The sequence below is a fragment of the Loxodonta africana genome, chromosome 16 (assembly GCF_030014295.1).
Source record: "Loxodonta africana isolate mLoxAfr1 chromosome 16, mLoxAfr1.hap2, whole genome shotgun sequence".
Lineage (NCBI taxonomy): Eukaryota > Metazoa > Chordata > Mammalia > Proboscidea > Elephantidae > Loxodonta > Loxodonta africana.
This window is the reverse complement of record NC_087357.1, coordinates 26,529,756-26,552,461: the sequence shown is the minus strand read 5'-3', so window position 1 is coordinate 26,552,461 and position 22,706 is coordinate 26,529,756.

Genomic DNA, 22,706 nt, shown 5'->3' with positions numbered 1-22,706 from the left:
TGTAAAGTGACTGTGTTGGGCTATATTCACATAAGGTCACTTCAAGGTCTTAAAAAAAAAAGCCGTTGTTTAGAGACCAACTTATAATTAGAAGACAAAATGGAGCATTCTGGCTGGAAATGTTCTGCAACATGAGAGGGTTTTTGCAGCCTCCCCTTCTACAAGAGTGTGATGAGAAGGCCTAAGCCTCAGTTGTCCCCACTATGGGGCTTCTCGAGAATCATTGTCTACTTGATTTTCCAGCAGTCTCTCAGCATCTATGTAAAGCCAGAGGGAAAGGAGGGACTGTTATGCACCTGACCACAGGCGGTTTACATTCTAATAATAATACAAAAATATATAATAATAATAAAAGAGGCTAATTGAAACCCATGGGGAAATTTTAGGTAGCAGAGTATTTGTAAAAAATCTTTAATTCACTGCCAACACATAAAAATGGCGAGATCGCATATAATCCTAAAATTTCCAGCTTTATAAACAAAAGTCAAAGATTTTCAACTCTTCCTCTGTATTCTCTCGCCACATTATAACAGCTGGAGAGTAGGCGATCACTGTTCAGTCCACCAACTTCGAACCCTGCCAACCTAACTCATAAAACTTAGCTGCCTGACATGTGTGGAACCACGGTCTATGAGGCTTTACAGATTATGAATATTATTTATTAACAGTTACACCTTTAACCATCACCATAATGAACAACCATAGTAGAGTCTTTACAATTCCCAAGCACACTTTGCTCCCCAAGCGTACCCCTCAAATCTATCCATCCTCCAAAAAGCCATAAGTGCTACATCTGTTGCTTAAAAGATGTATCAAAGTGACTCATATAGGATCTTCATGTAATTTCCCAGTACATTTTGTCAAAGAGCTGGAAACATACCAATAGTTGAAGGACCCAAACCAAACGCACTGCTATCGAGTCGATTCCTACTCATAGCGACCTTATAAGACAGAGCAGAAGAGCCCCATAGAGTTTCCAAGGAGCACCTAGGTGGATTTGAACTGCCCATCTCTTGGTTAGCAGCTACAGCACTTGACCACTACTCCACCAGGGTTTCCAGTCGAAGGACATGAAGGCTGAAATCTTGCTCATGGCTGGTGATTGCAATCTTGATTTCATTTAAATCATCTGTCAGAATTTCCCACTCGGAATCCAGGACAGTCGGTTATAATTGCAGGGCAGCCAGTACTATTAGTGGTAGGCTTATGCTAATTGCTGGTCTTGTACAACAAACTAACAAAATGACAAAATAGCATCTGCTCACCTGGATTTATTCTGCAACTTTAGCTTAATGACCATTTTCTTCAAACAAATATTATATATTTTTATTGTTTATTTAGAAGTAAGAGAGAGAACTCCAAAATTATATGAGGCACTTGGTATGGGTAGGAGACCTTGGCCCGGGCCTGGGAATAGACCTCATTTTAAAATAGTTTTTTTCTTCCGTGCTGAATCTTTAATCATCCTTAAAAATATACCCTGAAAGAAATATTTTTCCCTATGATCAAGCGGATGCAGGAAATCACAGCCTGTTCCCAGAAGGTCTTGATGCACAGATCTTCGAAAAATCTCCTTTACAGTGGACCCCCAGAAAAGACAGGCTTGAGAAAGCAGTTGTAATAGCATGTTCCCAGGCCGGCATGTCCTGTGGTTCCCCCACCGTAAGTCGCCAATCACCGAAGCCCACCTATATGTTACCCCCATCACTAACCATTCCCCACCTTTACAAAGCCCGCCTCTACCTTCCCTGATTGCCTGAGAGTCAACCAGACTGTCGTAGCCCCATTCTTTGTCTAAACCCTATAAAAACGTTGGTGTGATTATTGTGCCTCGGACTTCCTGGTTTCGTTTTCACGGGCCACGTGGTTGCCCGTTCCGACTGTGCTGAACCTTTAATAAACCTCTTTATTTTACTTTTAAATAGAATATGCGTTCTCTCCACTACAAAAGTGAGGAAGAGCATTTCTTTCATGCCTCATTTTTGTTCCTGAATTGTCCCTCTGATATTTGCAGTTTATAATTTTATTGTGATCTTCAATCTTCATGGAACCATTGCACCTAGTCTATTTCTCTCAGACTTAAATGCCAACTGACAGCAAGGTACAGGCAAAGAGCTTCAGTCAAGCAGGGGACCTGAACGTTTTTGTTTCTCATGCATGACCAATTAAATAAATTTCCTCTGTCGGCTGCCCTGGGAAAAGACAGGCTTACAGCCTGGTGAACAAACAATGGAGTTGCCATCACACTTGAGTTACTGTTTGTTTAAACTTCAAATCGGCTGCAATTCAGGACTTCCATATTCTGAGAGGATGAGATGGAAGAGACTTCAGGGTATCATAGCAGACACAATTGCTTAAGTCCCAAAGGTGAGGTCTCCAGATTCCTGAAGGGGGTACCAAATAAATAATAAATTGAAACTCTTTCTATATGTTCAAGACGGAGCTGTTCTTAAATCTAATCTTATGGAGAAAATTAAAGATGTGAACAAAGCTATAGCAAAAGTGATCACTATAGATCAATATTTTGACTGTTAGTGTGAAACATCATTTTAAGCTTCCCTGATTTACTTACAAATATAACCTGAGAAGCAGCAATGTGTTGTTTCCACTCTGCCATTCTGAATCATTGATTCTTAGAGAAACAGGAGAAAAAAAAAAATGATCCACCTGCCCACCTACCCGTCCATCCGTCTGCCCATCCGTCTGTCCGTCCGTCCGTCCATCCCTCCATCTACTTATCTATGCTAAGTTGTCTTGAGCCACTTATCTTGAATAAATGTACCCTATTAGCACAATCTACTTTGTTGTTATTTATTGCAATGTGTTTGACATCCTAGAGAACAAATACAGCTTTGTTTCCTTTATTTCCTGGGCCTCCAGCCACAGAAACTAACAGATATCATGGTCAACTCCACTCTGGTGGGTAGCCAAAGGATGTTTTTGTTTGTTCACTTTTCAAAGCCATTCAAATTAAAGATACATTTAAGAATCAGAGTACTTAAATGCATCCATATGACAGACTATCTTGCAGCCATTAAAATGGATGGAATACATCTGCAGGGGCTGATATGGAAAAATGACAGATATACTCTCAAGAGGAACAAAAAAAGTTGCATAATATAGATTGTGATGGTAGAAAGAGAAGCTGAGGCCCTATTGTCAGATTCCTCTGAGCACGTAGGAAATTTCACAAAGGTCACTGACCAATATAAAGCACCAGAAATAAACAAGAAGACAGGGTGGAGACATGGTAATCATAAAACCGAAAAACCCCCTCTGTGACAAGGCATATGTTAACTATGAATGCATTTAAAGTTTATTTTGTGCGAAGAAGACAACTTTACCAAAAGAAATCTAATCTTTTGGTGTTTTCCTGAAAAGATAATCCCAAACCAGGGCTTCTAACTAAGATGCCCAGGTGATTCTTATGAAAATAAAATTTGAGATTTATACATGAGGATCACCTTATTAAACTATAGACTCTGATTCACTATACCTGGGGTGGAAATGCAAGTTCTTAGCAGGGGGATGAACCCGAACAAACCAGCTCAAACCCCTGCCCTAAACCTTTGAAGTCTCCTGAGTAATTAAGATACCTTTATTGTACAAATGAATGAGGGCTGGCCAGGACAAAGAGACCACCCTGATGCCAGCTGATCTCAGAAGGCTGGGCATGATTTCCGTTAATGTTAAGAATAGCCAGTGGTTAATTTTCTACTCTATTTCCTCCTTAAAAACTCATTGTAACTGCCCCACGTTGGGCCCTCCTGTTTTTTTCTGAAACAGTGAGGTCTCCCTGTATGCATACAGGTTAACTACTCCAATAAACCCTGTGTACTTTAATTTTTCTGTGCTTTATCTTTAACAACTCTATGACAAAATTTCTCCGTGTCTGTGTGTTTGTGGAAATACTGTTTTAAAAATACATACACAATTTTCCTATATGTTCTGGAAAACACCAGAAGAAAACTGTAAGAATGCACACTAACTAACTGTGGTCATTTGTTGGCGGCAACATACTGGGGAATGTCACATTAGGTTTTATAATTTATATTTCTTGCTTTTTATTGCATCAATTATGAATTGCTTTTATAATCAGAAAAAAAAAGAGATATAAGAAAAATACTTTACAAAAATGTTTTTACAAAGAAAAGAAAACAAGGTTTACAAATTAAGCCAGACAGATTGAAGAGATGCCAGAGTTTTCTCCTCCAGGTGGTATGGGAGGGTCTTCTTTCCGGAAAACTTTTGCAACAGGCTTTTTCCAGGAGGCTCCATCAACAGCAAATCTGCCAACCTCCTAGCTACCAGTCCTGGAAACCAACTCCTCAGACAATCCAGGAGACCCGCGCTGTGGGCAAAGAGAGATGATTGAGAAGAAGCACAGATTTTCCAAAGCTGTAATCTTTACTGGGGAGTCCTGGTGGCGCAGTGGTTAAGAGCTTGGCTGCTAATCATAAGGTTGGTAGTTTGAATCCACCGGTTGCTCCCTGGAAACCCTATGGGGCAGCTCTACTCTGTCCTACAGGTTCACTATGAGTGGGCTTGAGGTCAATAAGTTTTTGTTTTTGTTTTTAGTCTTTACTGGAGCAGATCTCCAGGTTTTTCTCCCACAGAGACTTCAGTGGGTGCAAACCACCCATCTTTTGGTCAGCAGCTGAGTGTTTTAACCACTGCGCCACCTTGGCTCCTAATAATGACAAATACCTGTTGCCATCAAGTCGATACCAACTCATATTGACCCTAAAGGACAGAGTAGAACTGCCCCATAGGGTTTCCAAAGAGCTGTTGGTGGATTCGAACTGCAGACCCGCTGGTTAGCGGTCAAGCTCTTAACCACTACACCACCAGGACTCTAAAAAAGACAAATAAATGAATTGAAAATAAGAGGTGTTCATTCTCTCTGTTCAAACTAAGGGAAGTAAGTGGCTCTCCTTTCTAACTGGAAATTATTTCTGTCTCTTTGAAAAGTATGTAAATCAAGGCTGTTTCCCTCAAGGACCTGGGAATATCACTTTGAAATGTAATCATCAAGGAAGGTCATGCCCCAGCTTCTGGTTTCCTGGAAGGAGATAAGCAAAACTTCAGGCATCCTACCATAAAGATACTAGAAAAGTAGAGATTTTTTTTTTGGAAAACATGAATGTAATGGGGTTGTATCTACTTCGCTATAAAGGGTCAGATTTCTTTACGTGTTTGCAGCCTCTTTAGTGTATTGCCTGTGATATATCACATTCTGGTTTAATGCTTATTCAATAATAAAACTTTTCCTTCTTTTTTGTGGGGAAGTTTTCTGGGATGGGAGAAGATCGAACCTTTGTATTTCCCCAGCACCTCTCCCTCCCCAAATTTTTAGCTTTGAGTGGGCATTCGACTGGTGGGGCAATTTATTCTTGGGTCATATTCAGCCGTCAAAAAAGAAAAAAAAAAAGGAGCAAAGAGTTTGAAGTATTTTGATTGTTGTTGTCCTATTGAGTCTAAAACCAAAAAAGAATTGGGGAGAAGGGAAAGGAAGGGAAGGTAGAAGATGCCAGAACTCTGCCATGTTCACATTTTTTCTTTTCCCCCAAGGCATACTATAATAAAAAATAGATAAGCTGCAAGGTGTCGGTGCTGTTTGGAGATGGGTTTGGTTTCTTTGCTGCACCGCTGGAGATCTATCTTCTTGACACTCCTCTCTTCCACCCCAGCTCCTGGAGTTCTTTCAGATCACTTCCCAGCAGGTCAGCGACGACGACTGTGCCTGCCTTGGTTGTGATCATCACTCTGCTCTGATTTGGAGCACCTGCTGTCCATCAAACCCTGCTCTGGGTTTCTGGATTTGCTATCTCTAGGAGCCCTGATGACCCAAATGGCTAAGCACTTAGCTACCAGCTGAAAGGTCAGGGATTCAAACCCACCCAAAAGCTACGTCGGGGAAAAGACCCGGTGATCACTCCCTTAGAGATTACCAAAAAATCTTATGGCATTTCCGCCCTGTCATACAGGGTCACTATGGGTCAGGATCAACTTGACAGCATACAACAACAACAACAACAAAGTACTCACATCCATTTTCGAAAAGGTTTTCCAGACCTGTAACCCTCTGGACTTCACTGACAACCAGATTCCGGGCGTGACCAGCTGCTTTTGAGAAGGGTTTCATGGCCTCACTATGAAAGGAACAAACTAGAGAGGCCATTGCCTCCTCCGTCCTCCTCCCTGAGAGAACAGAACACATGAAAAAGGAGTTCACTTCTCAGTTCTTCAGTGCTTCAGGAAATGCAGAGAAAAAAATCTAGTATTCTCAATGGGAAAATGGCACCAAGTTTCATCGGCATTTTTTGCAGGGGACAACTTCAATGGAGGGATACCCACACTTAGCTGTGGCTCCTGCTCTGCTGGAAACCACTTCCCTACAACTCCCACCCACCAAATCCAACAACCCCTCAGTGCTCTAGCAACAGGGAACAGGGGATAGGAATGCCTCTTGAGGTGGCCCAACAAATAAAAGAGACACTAGTCCTCTTTTCAAGTGACCTACAACTTTCAGACTCAGGGTACTTACAGTTCTGATTTTTTTTCTTAATTAAAAAAAAGAGTAGATTACAATGTCTCTTCCTCTCCCTCTCCCTCACTTCTGCTCTCCTTGCCTTTTCTGTTTCTTGTTGTTTCATAATTTTTATCTACCCTTCTACAAGAGCCAAAATTAGAGATTTAATAGTCTGACATCTCTGGTCATTCAAGTTATAGCGTGAGAAAGAGGAGAACAGAGCATGTTCACTCCTCAGCCCTCATCACACCCTGGACCATGAGGACCAGCCCTCCAGATGTGAGCACCCCCAGTACCAGGGCCAAGAAGTCATCTAGGCTGATGACTTTTTATCCTTCTTAATGCACACAAGAGGTCAGGATTGGAACTGATCCTCCTCTATATAAAGAGAAGCCTGTGCCATCAGGAAAGCCTGGGCAAACGGTGGGCTGGAGGCATCCCAGGGCACCAGGCCCAATCAGGTTAATGTTCCTCTGGGCTGGAGAGGAAGCACAGATGGAGGGAAAATGTGTCTGGGCTCTGGATTTTGTACTGGTTTTTGAGAACTCTGCTGGAGCTAAACAACCAGCAGTTCCGGTTTTGTTCAGTTGTATTTTGCTTTACTAATCAACTGTATGCTGCTTGTCATCAGCCATTAGATGATAACACAATGATTTTATTCATGTCACAAAAGGTGGTACTAAAGAGAGAAATTGATAGCAGGTATCTTGCTTTGATTTTGGGGTTTTCTTACCCAGGAAGCCTAATGTGTGCTTTGAGGAAATCCTTGATCAAAATTAATCAGCCAGCAGCTTTTCTTTCATCTAAAGTTGTGAATCCTTTCTTTCCTGTTTGAAGCCAGGCTTACTAAATCTGAATTTTTAAAGATACAGCTGGTGGAGGGCCAGAGACCACCTTGTGACCTGCTTTCAGCTGATCTCAGCAAAGAGGGAGGGCAGGGCTCACTCAATCATGTTAAGATTAGCCAATGGTTGGTCTTCTATATTCCTCCCTCCTCTTCTCTGTATAAGCCTCATTCTACCTAGCTTCTTGAAAACATTTGTTTCTTCTGGAATCAAAATGGTCTCCCTATGTGCATATAGAATAACTGCTCAGAATAAACTTTATGTTCAAATTTCATTGAGTTTTGACTATTTTTAGCAGTGGTATCAGCCTATGATGGAGAAATGCAGCTGGTTTGCGTCAGTGGCAGAGCCTCTGGGGAGAGGTGGGAGTCCTCTTTCAAGTATGACCGCTTCTGTATGGAGAACTCCCTTTCTTTGGCCTTGATCCACAGATATATGAAGCCACTTCTTTCCAATTGTGTGATATTGATAATCACCAAAAATGAAGTGTGTCTTTTAAGTAAAGCCCAGTATCTAAGACTCTAGGACCCTTTGGAAATACTGGTGGGGGGACAGGGTAAAAAAGCATTTGGCCTTTAAGCTAAGTTTCAAGTCTAGTAATCTTTTACTGTTGTGGATCAGGCCCCATTTCTCAAATTCACCTTATGTCCCAAATTTGCCTTATAAATTAATTGGGGGTATTGTCAAAAACATGGATTCCTATGCCCCTATTTTGGTGATAGGTTCCCTTAGGTCTGCAGAGGAGTGGGGATATTGTCCTTCTAGATGACTGATCTGACTACAAATTTGGGAAATGCATTTTAGGGATCAGATTTATTGGTGAATCTAGAGATGAAAGAGAAGCAAAGAGGTAAAAGTTACGGGAAGGTTCAGATTTCACTCCAGCATAAAAAGGAACTTTCTAACAATCTGAGCTCCTGAGGAAAGCAGCTCACCAGCCAAGTCAGAGTTCAGTCTGAAGCTGGAAGATCACATGTCGCTGAGGGGACGGAACCTGCAGCAGGTAAGGGCTGCATAGATAGCATGTGTCTTAGGCTGCGTTCTCTAGAAAAGCAAAAGTAGTAAAGTGTATAAATATATATAGGGAGAGATTTATATCAAGGAAACAGCTCAAGTGATTGTATGGGTTGGAACGTCCCAAGTCCTTGGATCAGAATAGAGGCCTTTCCCAAATCACGGAGGTGCAGAAGCTGGTAAACCCAAGATCGGCAGGTTGCGGAGCAGAACTCTTGCTCGCAGGCCATGAAGATTGATGAATCCCAAGCTGGACAGGTTAGATGCTAGCTCAAGTACCAAGAACCAGAGGTCAGACAAGAGACAGCTGCTGGATCCAGAACAAGCCAATGACCTTGGCAAGGTAAGCAGGAAGTTAGTAGGTGGCAGAAGGTGGAGAGATGAAGGCTGAGGGGGCGGTGAGCTGCCACAGGCCCCACCCCCACTGGTACCACTCAGTAGATTCCATCATGGGGGTGATCACAAATCGAATTTCAACAGGGAAGGGATCACATTATACAACTGCCAAAACACTGAGAATCATGGCCTAGCCAAATTGACACACAATCTTAACCATCAGAGGATGTAAGCTCCCTTCTCAGCTTGTAGGCCTAAGATTTCAGAATTACAAAGTTGAAATTTTATTGATCATATCCCAAGCAGGCATGACTACCTGTACCATACAAATAAGAAGATTAAGACTCAGAGACATTAAGCACATGCCCAAGTTCACGCAGCTGAAAGGCAGCAGAACCACTAATCCAGGCCAACGCTGAGAGCAAACAACAAACCAGTATTTAAATAATGATGTCTAAAGTCAGTATAAGGAGCCCTGATGGTCCAACAGTGAACCACTTAGCTGTTAACTGAAAGGTCAGTGGTTTGAACCCACCTAGCTGCTCAGTGGGAGAAAGACCTAGCAACCTGCTCCCATAAGACTACAACCTAGAAAACAGTGTGGGGGTATTCTACTCTGTCACATGGGGTTGCTATGAGTTGAAAATTGACCCAACAGTACCCAACAACAACAAAGTCAGGATACCAGTATCCCTGAAAAGGATTCAGGGAGACAGGCCTGTGAATGACAAACAGGAAGGAATAACAGCAATTCCTCTTGAGATTTGTTTGGCCTTTGGCACAGGTCTGCTCTCTGCAGGGAGCATCTTCCTGTTTGATCTGACACCATCCTTGCCAGGAGAGAGGGTCACATCTGAAGGTGCACCGGTTTTGAGCTCCCTCAGTGGGATCAGGAAGACTCACTCCCTGCCACACCCACATTTGCCTGGGCCGGAGCTGGGGCTGGGGCTGGAGTGGGAGCAGAATGTCCAGGAACTTCCATTTGAATGCAGAAATGCTTAATCCCTGAGTGAGAAAATGAGCCTGCCATGAAAAAAGCAGAAACCTTCTGTCCCTGGTTCTAGGCAGAAAAACTGGCTGTGCCTACAGCTATGTGGCTCCTGAGGACATATTTGAGGAATTATGGCCAAAGAAACAGGGACACAAATGAGGAAGTGGGGTGCTCTTTTTCATCCTTGGTTTCTGGCAGTTTGGCCCTGGACCATCGTTGTTGTTATTGTTATGTCACACAGAGAAGACAGGGAGAAAGAAAAAAAGAAAAAGCCAGGTAAAACAAAACTAAGCATGAGACAGATTTTGTTAAATCTCATAAAGGGGAACTTCAGAGAACTGTTGTAGCATTGACACTGTGTTAACAATGTACACAGCATTCCAATTTTGATGACTGGTGATTTCATTCAAATGAGGGCAAAAAAAAAATTAAAAAAAAAAAATCCCAGTCAACATTTATTGAGCTTTTATCACATGACATTAGTGCTGCAAATAGTTAAGCACTCGGCTAGTCATCAGAAGGTTGGTGGTTCAGAAGAGAGGCCTGGCATGGCCATCGAAAACCCCATGAGGCTCAGTTCTACTCTAACACACACGTGTCTGCCATGAGTGGGAACGGACTCAACAGTACCTGGTTTGGTTTTGGTCTTAATCAGGTGACATGCACTCTGCTAAGGCACTTGCCATGTGTTGATTCATATTAGCATCTTGAAGATCCTAGGAGGTGGGTATTCTTATCTTTATGCTCATTTTACGGATAAGAAAACAGATACGCAAAGACATTTCAGTCACTTGGCCAATGTCACCATTTAGTAACAGGTAGAGCTGGGATTCAAGCTCAGGCAGTCTCGCTCAGAGCTCATGCTATACTAGATTGCAGAAGTGTGCTTACAAATCAACAGAAACAGCTAATGTTCAAGGAGGGTTTTGCAACTGGCCCTAAAGTCACACAACAACTAATGAGGGAAAAATCGTGACTAAAACTCTCATCTCCTGGGTCAGGTCCCACGATCTTCTCCCAGCCTGAAAACAGCATCCTGGATGCAAGCTTCAGACAGACTCCTGAAGTTCCAATGCTCATCGGCAAGTCTGGACATTATAGATTTGCCCCTCTGGCATGTCATGAAACCCCTGTATTTGGAGAAACTTCCCGAATAAACTCTTAGAGAAGATGGTCACAGAGATTCAACTAAGCAACATTCACTGTGAATACACAGTGTGACAGGCCCTCACTGTGCCAGTGGCTTTCATAGCTTATGAAATCCTCACAGCCAACCTGGAAAATGGGTATATTTATTTCCATATTAGCAGATAGTAAGTCACAGAGCTGGTTAACAGCAGAGAAGGAGTAAAAAGCTAATCTCCTGACTCTTGTCCCAGGCCTCTCCACATCTCAGTTTACCTCCTCAAATGGAAGAGAACGTTCTTGAAACAACAAAAAGGCTAAAACCATTCAAACTTGAACTTTAGCTACTTTGACTTTAATAGAATGCTGGTAAGATTTCTCTAAATGTCTTAGCTTTTAATAATTACTTAAATGGACCTCATAAACCAGGTAAGCCTGACTCTACTGCAATGACCTGTTTTACTTTTCCTCATATAATTTTACTGATACCTGCAATCACCTTTTATAAAAGTAATATCCTCTTAAGGAAATAGAGTGGGCTTCTCTGAGGTTTTGCCTTCATGTTATCTTCTCACAGGCTGTGATCGTCCTAAAACACATAGTCGGGGTCAAACAAGTGGTTCCAAGCCTTTCTAAAAATAGAACAGATAGTTTTTCCAAATAAAAGAGCAGCCTCTTAGGGGGTGGGGAGGGAGAGAGAAAGAAGAAGAGGGAGTGGAAGGAGAAATGAGGAGAAGAAGATGAAGGAGTGAGAGAAGGGGAGGAAGAGAAGAAGAATGCGAAGGCGGAGAGAAAAGCTGCATCATACAGGAAGCCATATGATCATTGTTGCAACTACTCAACTTTGCCCTTGTAGCAGAAAAACAGCCACAGACAATATATGTAGTAGGAATGAACTGAGCCAGCCCCTGACACAGACTCTTGGTACTTACTAAATTTTCATGGAGCCATTCAGTGAGGATCTGAAATCAACACCACCAGGAAGATTACAGCACCAAGACAACATAAAACTGGGTCTGTTTTCAGAAGAAGTGGACTTGAGCTGGAACCCAACTATGCATGTAGAATGGCAAGGGATTCACTCGATAGAGACTTAAGAACACAGAGATGCCATCTTTTAGAACACCCTCACCTATACGCCTTGGGATTCTGGTACAGTCCATCAGTGAAAGAAAGTCCCTGCCATTACATAAACAGTTCTAATATTTTTAGTAGTAGAGTCTTACTCTTAATAGCAACTCACCAATTCAGTCATGACTTGTGGTTTCCACAAGTTGTTTGAACTGGTTAATTAATTTGGTTATTCCATTAGCTCCATTTCTAACTTCAGTGGGAATGGAGCACTAAAAGTCATTGCTGGGAGGAATTGGTCAAATAACTAACAATCAGTCATTCATTCTACATGCTCTCCTAATTTACACACCACTTCTTGTTCCTTCTCACAGCATCCCATATCAAGACCCAACTCAATCCTTTGCTTCCCTACTGAGATGCTTTCATGAATGATAACTCTGAAATAAAGATGTGAGGGAAGAAATTCAGAAATGAAAGTACAGCCTTCACTTCTTATTCATTAATTAATTAATTCAAAATTGGATAAATAAATCCTTCAGTTCATAAAAGCCCTAGAGCATTTGTTGGTATAGGGAATTGACTGATAGTTTTTTTTGGGGGGGGACAAAAGACTTTGAATGTTTCCCCAAATTTTATTTCTTAACGTGAAAAGAACCTTTTTGCCATAAAAAACATTTACATTTATAGTCTTTTCTGAGAACTGAGCCATACTAGGATAATTCAAGAAAGGGGGGACAAGCAACAGAAATGATTCCATTAGTAGCAGACTCAGCAGATATGCCTAGCTAAGCAATCTTAGCTAGAGCTTAAGCTATCTACCAATTCAATTCCCTTGACTGAACTCAGCAGCCTAGATTCTCATACTTCCCTTGACCACATGAATTGAAAATGTGTATCTCATTCAGGAGGCTTTGAAGAGATGGCCAAATGCTATGAGGAATCTGGAGTGGTTGCTTATCTCCTATGCTACCATGAGGTAGTGATAAGTTTATAGGAGGCCACAGTAGAGTCACTAACCTTGACAATGGCTTTGCTCATGAAAATGCTGGCCTTGTCTCTGTCTGACTTATATCCCCTCCCTCAGGGAGAAGTCATAGCACAGGTCTTCAATTTTTCTCAGAACGGACTTGTAGTGAACTGCATGGAATTTGCATGTATTCAGCACCCAAGATGGACTTTGTAAGGAAATGCATGGAATTTTTATTCAGCACACATAGCTCAGTCAGGCAAGAGAAGATGAGAGAGCAAGTGTTTGTTAAGATTTAAGGTAAACCTTCCTGTTTAGGAATGCAGGCTCTTTTATCTAGTCAGACACGATGATTAAAAGGATTAAAAAAAAAAAAAAACCAAACCCACTGCCATCGAGTTGATTCCGACTCATAGCAACCCTACAGGACAGAGTAGAACTGCCCCATAGAGTCTCCAAGGAGCCCCCGGCGGATTTGAACTGCTGACCTCTTGGTTAGCAGCCGTAGCACTTAACCACTTCGCCACCAGGGTTTCCGATTAAAAGGATAAGGAGATAAAATGTGATGTTTAAAACTTTTAAGCTGAGCTGCAAGTGACATGAAGATGGAAGAGACTTGTTAATGGAACAATGCTTGGTCACATCTTGTTAAATGGGTTAAGAACTGCTCAGATGAACCTAATACTCAAATCAAGGTGGCAAAAATGGGCATAAATGTTCTTTCCCCCTCCTAAAATCTTTGGCCTGGCAAATTCCTGGAGCCCTGGTGGTACAGTGGTTAAGAGCTTGGCAAAAGGTCAGCAGTTTGAATCCACCCACTGCTCCTTGGAAACCCTGTGGGGCAGTTCTACTCTGTTCTATGGGGTCCTATGAATCGAAATCGACTCAATGGCAATGGGTTTGGTTTTTTGGTTTTTGGCAAATTTCTAATCATGTATAAAGGCCAGCTCAAATACCACTACATTGCGTAATCATTCTTTCCCACTTTCAGGAGGAATTAGTTGACTCTCTGACTCGCTTAGTCCCAACAGCAACTTGCAAAAATCTTTATTATGGTCATTATGCACTTATGACAACAAATTGCAATTTTGCTGCTTCTGTACCTGCCCCTTCCGTACGCAACCTCAAGGACAAGGGCTACATCTCTGCACTTAGCACAACAATAAGCTAAACCATGTTTTAACAGTTCTATTGTAAAAGCAATACATACACATGGGGAAAAAAATTCAAAATAACACAAGCAAATATAAAAGAAATGGTTAAAAATGTCCTCCCTACCATCTAGGTCAGGGGCCAGGAAGCTTTTTCTGTAAGGGGCCATATAGAAAATCTTTTAGTCTTTGCGGGCCATGTGATCGCTGTTAGAACTTCTCAACTCTGCTTTTGTAGCAGAAAAACAGCCACAGACAATACATAAAAACAAATGAGCATAATTGTGCATAAATAAAACTTTATTTTTCTCGTAAAAAGACCAGGCTTAATGGTCTGACTGAGACTGGAGGGACCCTGGAGGTCATTGTCCCCAGACCCTTTGTTAGCCCAATATTGGAACCATTCCCAAAGCCAACTCTCCAGACAGGGATTGGACTGGACTGTAAGATAATGACGCTGGTGAGGAGTGAGTTTCTTGGCTCAAGTAGACACCTGAGACTATGCGGGCAGCTCCTGTCTGGAGGCGAAATGAGAAGGAAGAGGGGGACAGGAGCTGGTTGAATGGACATGGGGAATACAGGGTGGAGAGGAGGAGTGTGCTGACTCATTAGGAGGAGAGCAGCTAGTACATAGCAAGGTGTGTATAACTTTTTGTATGAGAGACTTATTTGTAAACGTTCACTTAAAGCACAATAAATAAATTAAAAAAACAAGAAACTTTATGAAAACAGGTGGTAGAGCAGATTTGGCCTGTGGGCCATAGTGTGAGCATCCCTGATCTAGATCACCAGTCTCACTTCTCAAATGAACAACTGTTAATAGTTCATTATAACAATTATTTGTTAATTAAGTAACATTTAATTAGCTGATAATAAAACCAAAATGTAGCTTTTACAGACAGCAAAAAAAAAACAAAAACAAAAAACACAATGTTCAGCTTGTCCTAGTTTCTTCAAAGAGCGCAAATGCCTAAAATACATAAACGAAAGAACTAAAACTTGGCTTGGGTGTTTGCCATCTACCTTTTTTTAAGTGGTTGGAGAGTCAAAAAAGCAAACGCATTTAAGCCACTGGCTCTACCACAGCCACAACTCAGCATGGGCTGTAAAACACAGCTTTTACCAGAAATAAAATTGCCAATTCTAGTTTGGTGCCCATGTTAACCAAATCACAGCGTGAACTCTAATAGAAGGGCCTTGGGCTCATGTGGTCCAACCTAGAAATCTAGCCACTAGGGTGAATCTGGTTTCAAAGGTAAAAAGCATTCTGAGTTTAAAATAAATAAATAAATAAAGTTGGAAATACCCTTTGTCAAGTCAGGAGTACAGGCACGTGCCTCTAAAAGAACTGGTGGTTACTGGTTCCCCCTGTGCTTTGCAATCGGGTGCACATATCATGAGTCCTTCAGCTGGAGGACATGGCATCTGTGAATAAAACATACCGAACTTATACCACATTTGAGAGAGGATTGTAAGGACATTAGAAACGATTCTAGTGAATGGAAGATGAAGTCCTACTCTGGTAATTTTAAAAAACTTTGTTGAATTACAAGTTCTCCATTGTTGCTCTCTCCTTTCGTTGTCTTCAGAACTTATTTCTGATTCTCTTTTTAGGGCTCTGTGCCTCCATGTTTCTGACTCAGCTTCTCTCTCTCCCTCTCTCTCCTTTACTCCTTTTGTCTTTCTCCATCTCTCTCTTTTGTTCTCTCTTCTTCTCTCCTTTTGTCCTAAAAGTTTCCTCTCACTCAAGTGACTCAATCAGTGAACTTCTTTTCCATGGCCTCACCAGACCATTTAATGTCTCACCTTCATGAGTGAGGTAGAACATGAGGGCGTGACTTACTATGTATACATATATAGATGGGTGGATGGATGGATGGGTGGGTGGGTGGGTTGTTGGATGGGTGGGTGGGTGGATGGATGGGTGGGGGGGTGGACGTATGGGTGGGGGGGTGGATGGGTGGGTGGGTGGGTGGATGCATGGATGGGTGGGTGGATGCATGGATGGATGCATGGATGGATGGATGCATGGATGGATGGATAGATGAACATCAAGATCGAGCTAAAGGTTAAGATTGAACTTGATATATATACACTCCATTTGTTGGAACTATGGGTCAGGAGAACGTAGACGAACCGTACATGTCTTGTCAGTACAGTTACCTCCAAATCTGCTTCTTCTCTAATTAAAAAAAAATAATAATCTGATGAAAAAAGGCCTGGAAAATCTGCTAGTGCACATTCAGAAGAAAAAACATAAGTGATCTTCTTGTCACTTTGTCATCAAAACTACCTATCAATGCTAGTCGCTAGAGGGCTTTGTGAAATTCAGTTGCCTAGAATTATGTTCAATAATGCTAAGTTTCCAAGCTATTTTTTCTTAGTTTTCAAATATTTTTTTAAAAGTAACACAAACATTACATGTTTGCAGAAGAAACATTAGAAAATACATCCAATTTCAATGACAGTTGTATATAATTAAAATACTCGGTCATAATTACTGGTAACATTTCAGTCCTACTCTTCCAGACATTCTCAGCTGTATAATATTCTATCGCATTCATGTACAAAATCAGGGGCTTTATTTGCTCTTGTGAACCAAGGAAAGACCAAATATAAAGCAAATATTTACTCTCAGCAAATAGTTATAAGTGCTGTAAGAGATATAGATATTTAAGGAAAAAATACCTAAAGACAAGAGTTTCAGCTCTCAAAGAGATGGAAATGGAAAATGAAGAGAACATAATTACAAAAAAAGGGTAGGAATATCACAAGCAACATATTATACACATTCACTAAGTGGATATTAGACATTATGCTTATTATCATGATTGTTGTCATTAATACAATGATGACAATAATAACTAACAATAATAATACAAGAGCTAACATTTACTGAGTGCTTACTATGTGTCAGGCATTGTTCTAAGTGCTACTTATCTTAGCACTTAACTCTCATAACAAATCTTTAAGCTTGTATCTTTTACAGATGCGGAAACTAAGGCATGGAGTCACAAAATTATTTCCGTGAAGGCACAGAGCTAGTGAATATTAAGGCAGGATTTTAAATCCAAGGAGTCTGTTTCCAGAGTCTTCGCCACTGATCATTATTTAAAAAATAGGCATCCTTTTATCCACAGAACACTCGTCTTACTCTTCTTTACGTGGACAACCAGGAAAAGTGGTTCCCTCAAACTCATTCTCATTACAGGATCCACAAAGCAAAGTGTTTATTTCAATAGCAGAAAGATGGCCTCCTAGGGAAATGCATTATCTTTCCTCTTTCTCAAGAGCTGGAGTGCCATCCTATATGTAAGTCATCATCTCTCCACCAGCCTGCTTCAGAGGATCTTATGTTGGTGTATTTAAAGATTCCTCTGAGAAGCGATCGAAAGCTTGGAATCATTCCAGAGGGGGTGAGGGCATTTTCATATACACACATTTTGGAGGCAATGTCAGAAGATTCATATACCCAGAAGCCCCTTCATGAATCATCTAAGGAAATATTTTTCCAACTTTAGTGTTCGTAAGACTCCTCTGGGAAACTGATAAAACTTGAATATTTCTGCCCATCTCTCCTACCAACTCCAACAAAACAGTAACTCTAGAGTCTAAATTTACCTAAAATACCTGAGGCTATTCAAATGAAGAGGCACGTGGACCATACTTAGATGCTGTTTTAGTATTCTCTGAAAGAGCTCATGGCTGCCCAGTTTAAAGTCCCTTCAGCCACTCAGCAAAATGCAGGGCAAGGCTTGGTGACAGCATTTCCAAGTCAGAGTGACCAACGCTAGAACTTCCATAAATAGCCTTTTCTCCTTTACTGATTCTCATCAAGAGTGTGGTGGGAAGTGAAGACCTTTTAATTTCCAAATGAGCAAGCCCTTGATCGAATGGGCCATGAGTTTGGGTTCCCACATCCCTGCTTCTCTGGTTAGGGAAGACGACCAAAGCCATCAAACATTTGGCTCCAGGACACAAGATGATTCAGTTAATAATATTATTGTCTTAGTAAACAAACAAACAAACAAAAAACCCAAACCCATAGCCATCGAGTCGATTCTGATTCATAGCGACCCTATAGGACAGAGTAGAACTACCCCATATGGTTTCCAAGGAGCGCTTGGTGAATTCGAACTGCCAGCCTTTTTGGTTAGCAGCTGTAGCTCTTAACCACTATACCACCAGGGTTTCCTTAGTAGCACTCTCTTAAAATTAGTGTGCAAGTTGCCCTCGCTGTCCCCCTAGCATCAGTAGCCAGTAGGGAGAAATCAAATGCCAGCTCCCACCCATCCTCCTTGGATAACAAGATGGGGTTAATATGCATTACTAACACCACGGAAGCCACTCATAAGGATGATAGATATCATGAAATGGAATCATAAGGGTGGACGGAGGTCAGGAAATGACCCACGAACAAGGTGACATGAAAAGGAGTATACTTAGATGTCTCTGCTCATGGTAAGAGTTTTCCTTACTACCACTCTGAACTGACTTATGAAATCTTTCATTAAGGAACTTCAAATTTTGGACTCAGACTTTCTGGAGCCATGTAGGTAGATGAACCCCTAAAACTATTGCCCTGAGATAATCTTTAAACCTTAAACCAGGAATATTCCCTGAAGTCTTCTTAAAATCAAATAATAGTTTAGCTTAAGGAGTAAAAAGTGTCTGCCACCAGCATTATGCTCTTTTAAGAACTATCTATATGGGATCAAATTAACAACAGCAGCTTGAAAGATTAGACAGGAAACTTTGGGGACAGTGAGCTCATGCTAACGGGGGAGGAACAACCCAGAAAAGGAGGGTGAGAATGGCTGCACAACTTGAAGAATGTAATCAATGCCACTGAATTGTACATGTGGAAACTGCCGAATTGGTGTATGTTCTGCTATGTATATTCTCAGCAACAATAACAAAATGAATAAAATTAAAAAAGAAAAACTTCAAATTAAAACTATACAGGGGGCAATGTGATCCAATAGAAAGAGCCTTGGAGCCAAGCTCAGAGCAGAATTCTATTCCCAGGTATGCCACTTTTAGCTAGGTAATTGGGGGCAAGTTTCTTAACCCTGAGTCTCGGTTTCCACAGATTTAGAACGAGGATAATAATCTACTTCAAAGGGTTTTTGTGAGGATTAACTTAAAAAATGTTGAGCTATTTGAAAGTGTTCTTTAGAGTATTGCTCAAAAGATGTGGTGATTTTTTATCATTGTTGTTAAAGGTAGCTTCTGTTATGATGTGGATGGCAGACCTGGCTATAGCAGAGTTGCTCTCCTGCTCAGCAAACTCCCCTTTGATCCTTCTCCAACTCCCAGCCCCCATCAACTATAAGAAGAGCAAAAGGAGCAAATAATGACTCAATTATAATTGTGTCAGCATATAAAATGTAATTGCCATCAATAGGCAATAAATGGGTTGCACAGTGCTACCAACGCCTATTATCTCCAGCTTGTTATCCAGGGAGGGTGGGTAGGAGCTGGCATTTGATTTCTCTCTGGTAGCTACTGACCCTAAAGAGACAGCAAGGGCAACTTGCACACTCTTTTTAAGATAATGCTACTAAGACATGTCCAACAGATAATCAGGTAAGCATACTGTGCTGTGAGCCAAAGGTTTGATGGTAGACAGCATGGACAAGTTTCTCATTACAAGTTCTCTAGGTTGACTCTGGCAAGCTGTAACAACCGTCCTTGTGAGTGGTCCTCCTGATGTTTATGCTCCCCTGACTAGACTAGATTTCACCTGCGGAAGACTATAAGGGAACAAGGAAACTCTACTGCCTTTCCTCTCCCGATCTCCTGCTGCAATAACACCAGCTGCCAATGAGCTCATCATGGATGTGCATTAGAGACACGACACGTATGCTGGATGTGTGGCGGCTGGGCATCTCACTTGCAGTAAGTCTTATCATACCCTTTAAAGTCACTTTCTAAGGCTTAATGATGACATAAGAAGCCCTGGTGGTGGAGTGGTTAAAGCGCTTGGCCGCTAATCAAAACACTGGTACTTTGAATTCACTAGCCACTCCGTGGGAGAAAGATGTGGCAGTCTGCTTCCGTCAAGATTTACAGCCTTGGAAACCCTATGGGGCAGTTCTACTCTGTCCTATAGGATTGCCACAAGTCAGAATTGACTTGATAGCAGTGAGTTTAAAAATGACACATATGTCACCCTGGACTAAGTTACTTGCTCTGAAGCCCAGCACAAATAACCGGCACAGGTGGGCCTGAAAGTCAGGAATCAATGTCCCATCTGCACACATGTTCTCCCCAGTGGTGGTACCTTATGGACTAGAACACAGGCTTCAGCCAAGACGTACACTGTGAATGCAGCTGTGTCTCTGTCCCCAGCACATGATGAACAAAGGCTGAGCAGGTCCAGAAGCCCGTGGAATGCTGGGTCAGAAAGCTGTGCCTTTGCTGCATCCAAGGTTTTCGTCTCTCTTCTTCCAGCATCTGGCTGTGTAAATCACACCGTTAAATCACCGATTCCCCAGTTTCATCTCCTGTGGAATGCAGATAATAAGGATATCTGTCTTTACTATGGTAAGAATGTAACAGCAGTAACGTGACAAAATTCTTCAAAAGTGAAGCATTTTGGAAAGTGAGAGGGCCCATTACTGATCCAAGGCGGTGTATTAACACCTGGGAGATCTGTAGAAAGAGCGAAATGGTATCTTTTATGTACATGTAAACGTTCACGTAGGTTTTCCCACAGAGCACTCACGTCCTTTTGTCCTCTACCTTCATTTTACAATAGGCTCTGTTCTTTCATTGAAAACCTTGCACAGCAAGACACCACCTTTGTTTCTTGCCAGCTGTTTGACTATTGCATCCATTGGATCTGAGCAGAATCTGCGCTCCTCAGGAGTGACCTTTACACACATGCACGGAGGAGGACCCCCGCTTCTCCTCACACTGGCCACACCTCTCCTCCGCCATCACCTCTGCCCACTGCAGGGATGGTGCTGTTTGCCAGAGTCCCCCCCAGAAGACACGATGCATTCTCCACACTGTCTAGAGACATAGGACCATAACTGAAATACACATAAAGACAGGTCATAGATTTTCCATGTAAATTTAGAGACATAAAATAAAATGGCAGTCTAGGAAGGCTGGCTGGGAATGTCTCCAATAGAGAGCTTACTGAATAAAAGACAGTCCCTTTTTTGAAATCTTCGTGTGAAAAATAAGTCCAAATCAAAAAAAAGTAACAATATTTAAGATTTGATTTAAATATACAAATAAGAGCAATCATATTTTTAAGTCATGACATCAATTTTCAATTTCTCATTGGACATGAGATATGCCCACAATCGTTCAAAGCTGATGTCATAGATTGTTGTTGTTGTTAGGTGCTGTCAAGTCAATTCCGACCCATAGTAGCCCCAGGGTAGAACTGTCCCATAGGATTTTCCTGGCTATAATCTTTAGAAAAGCATATCAGCTGGTCTTTCTTCCTTGGAGCCCTGGTTAGGTTTGAACCACCAACCTTTTGGTTAGCAGATGAGCACAATTTAGTGCTTAATCATTAACGTCACCAAGGCCCCTTTGTCACAGAATATAAATTCTTAATCTCTATCCTCTCATCTTTGTGCTTGCCATTCCTTTACCTAACATATACTTATGGTCAGCTCAAGCCTCCCCATTTAAAGTTCTCCCTACTAGTCATGGTCCAATTTAAGCAGCACCCTTGCCACAAGCCTTCATAACTACCCCAGCCAAAAAGTTCTCATTTTACCTTTACTCTGGTAGCAGTTGTGCCACCAGATGACATTTATCTTCTACTACCTCATATGCATATGAATGTTCACAACCTTGTTGTACTACCACACACACATCCCTAGGTCAGTACCTGAAACATATTGGGCGCTCATCGAATATCTGTAGAATTAAATATTAACAAAGCAATTTGCACAATGGTGTTAACATTTGCCCTAGTGCATGGTTTGCACTCCTTAAATGTTAGCTATTGTCATTACAATAAAAAAAAAATGAAAATACCCCATGTATTGTGTCCAATCCTAGGAAGGTTTTGAAGATCCTTGTTGGGGGGGGTAGGTACTGACTCCTTCCCAGAGTCAATACTTAACCTATCTTTTCTATAAAGTGCCAGTAAACATCAAAAACACATTTAATTGCCAATCACATTTAATTGTCTAATCACAGATAGCATTCAGGAAATGTGTAGAAACAGAGCCATGATTTCTTTTATGTACATGTAGAAGTTTTTTTTTTTTTGAAGCAAAGGATTGTATGTTTGTCAACACAAAGATGAGATCAAACAAACCTATTATAAGCCTTTATATCTTAATACAAATACTATTACCAGATTTAAAGGATGACTTTCAAATTTCAGCAATTTCTGTAAACACGTATGTATATGAATAATAGTGAAAGACATACTCACGTTACATATAAAATTGGCTCACTTCCAAGTCATCTTTTTTTCCCCAGCTCTCCAGGGCACTTTACTCATGAGTAAAAGGTGCTCAACCCTTTCAGGTAGAATATAGTAATATATTGGGTCAAACCTGGGTTGAGCTTCAGAGAAACTACCAACTCAGCATCATCAGAAAACAGAAAGCAGAAGTTCTCTCTGCTTTTAAGTTCAGCTAATAAGCAGAAGATTTGAGATTCAAACCCATGTGTCTGCCTCCACAGCTTA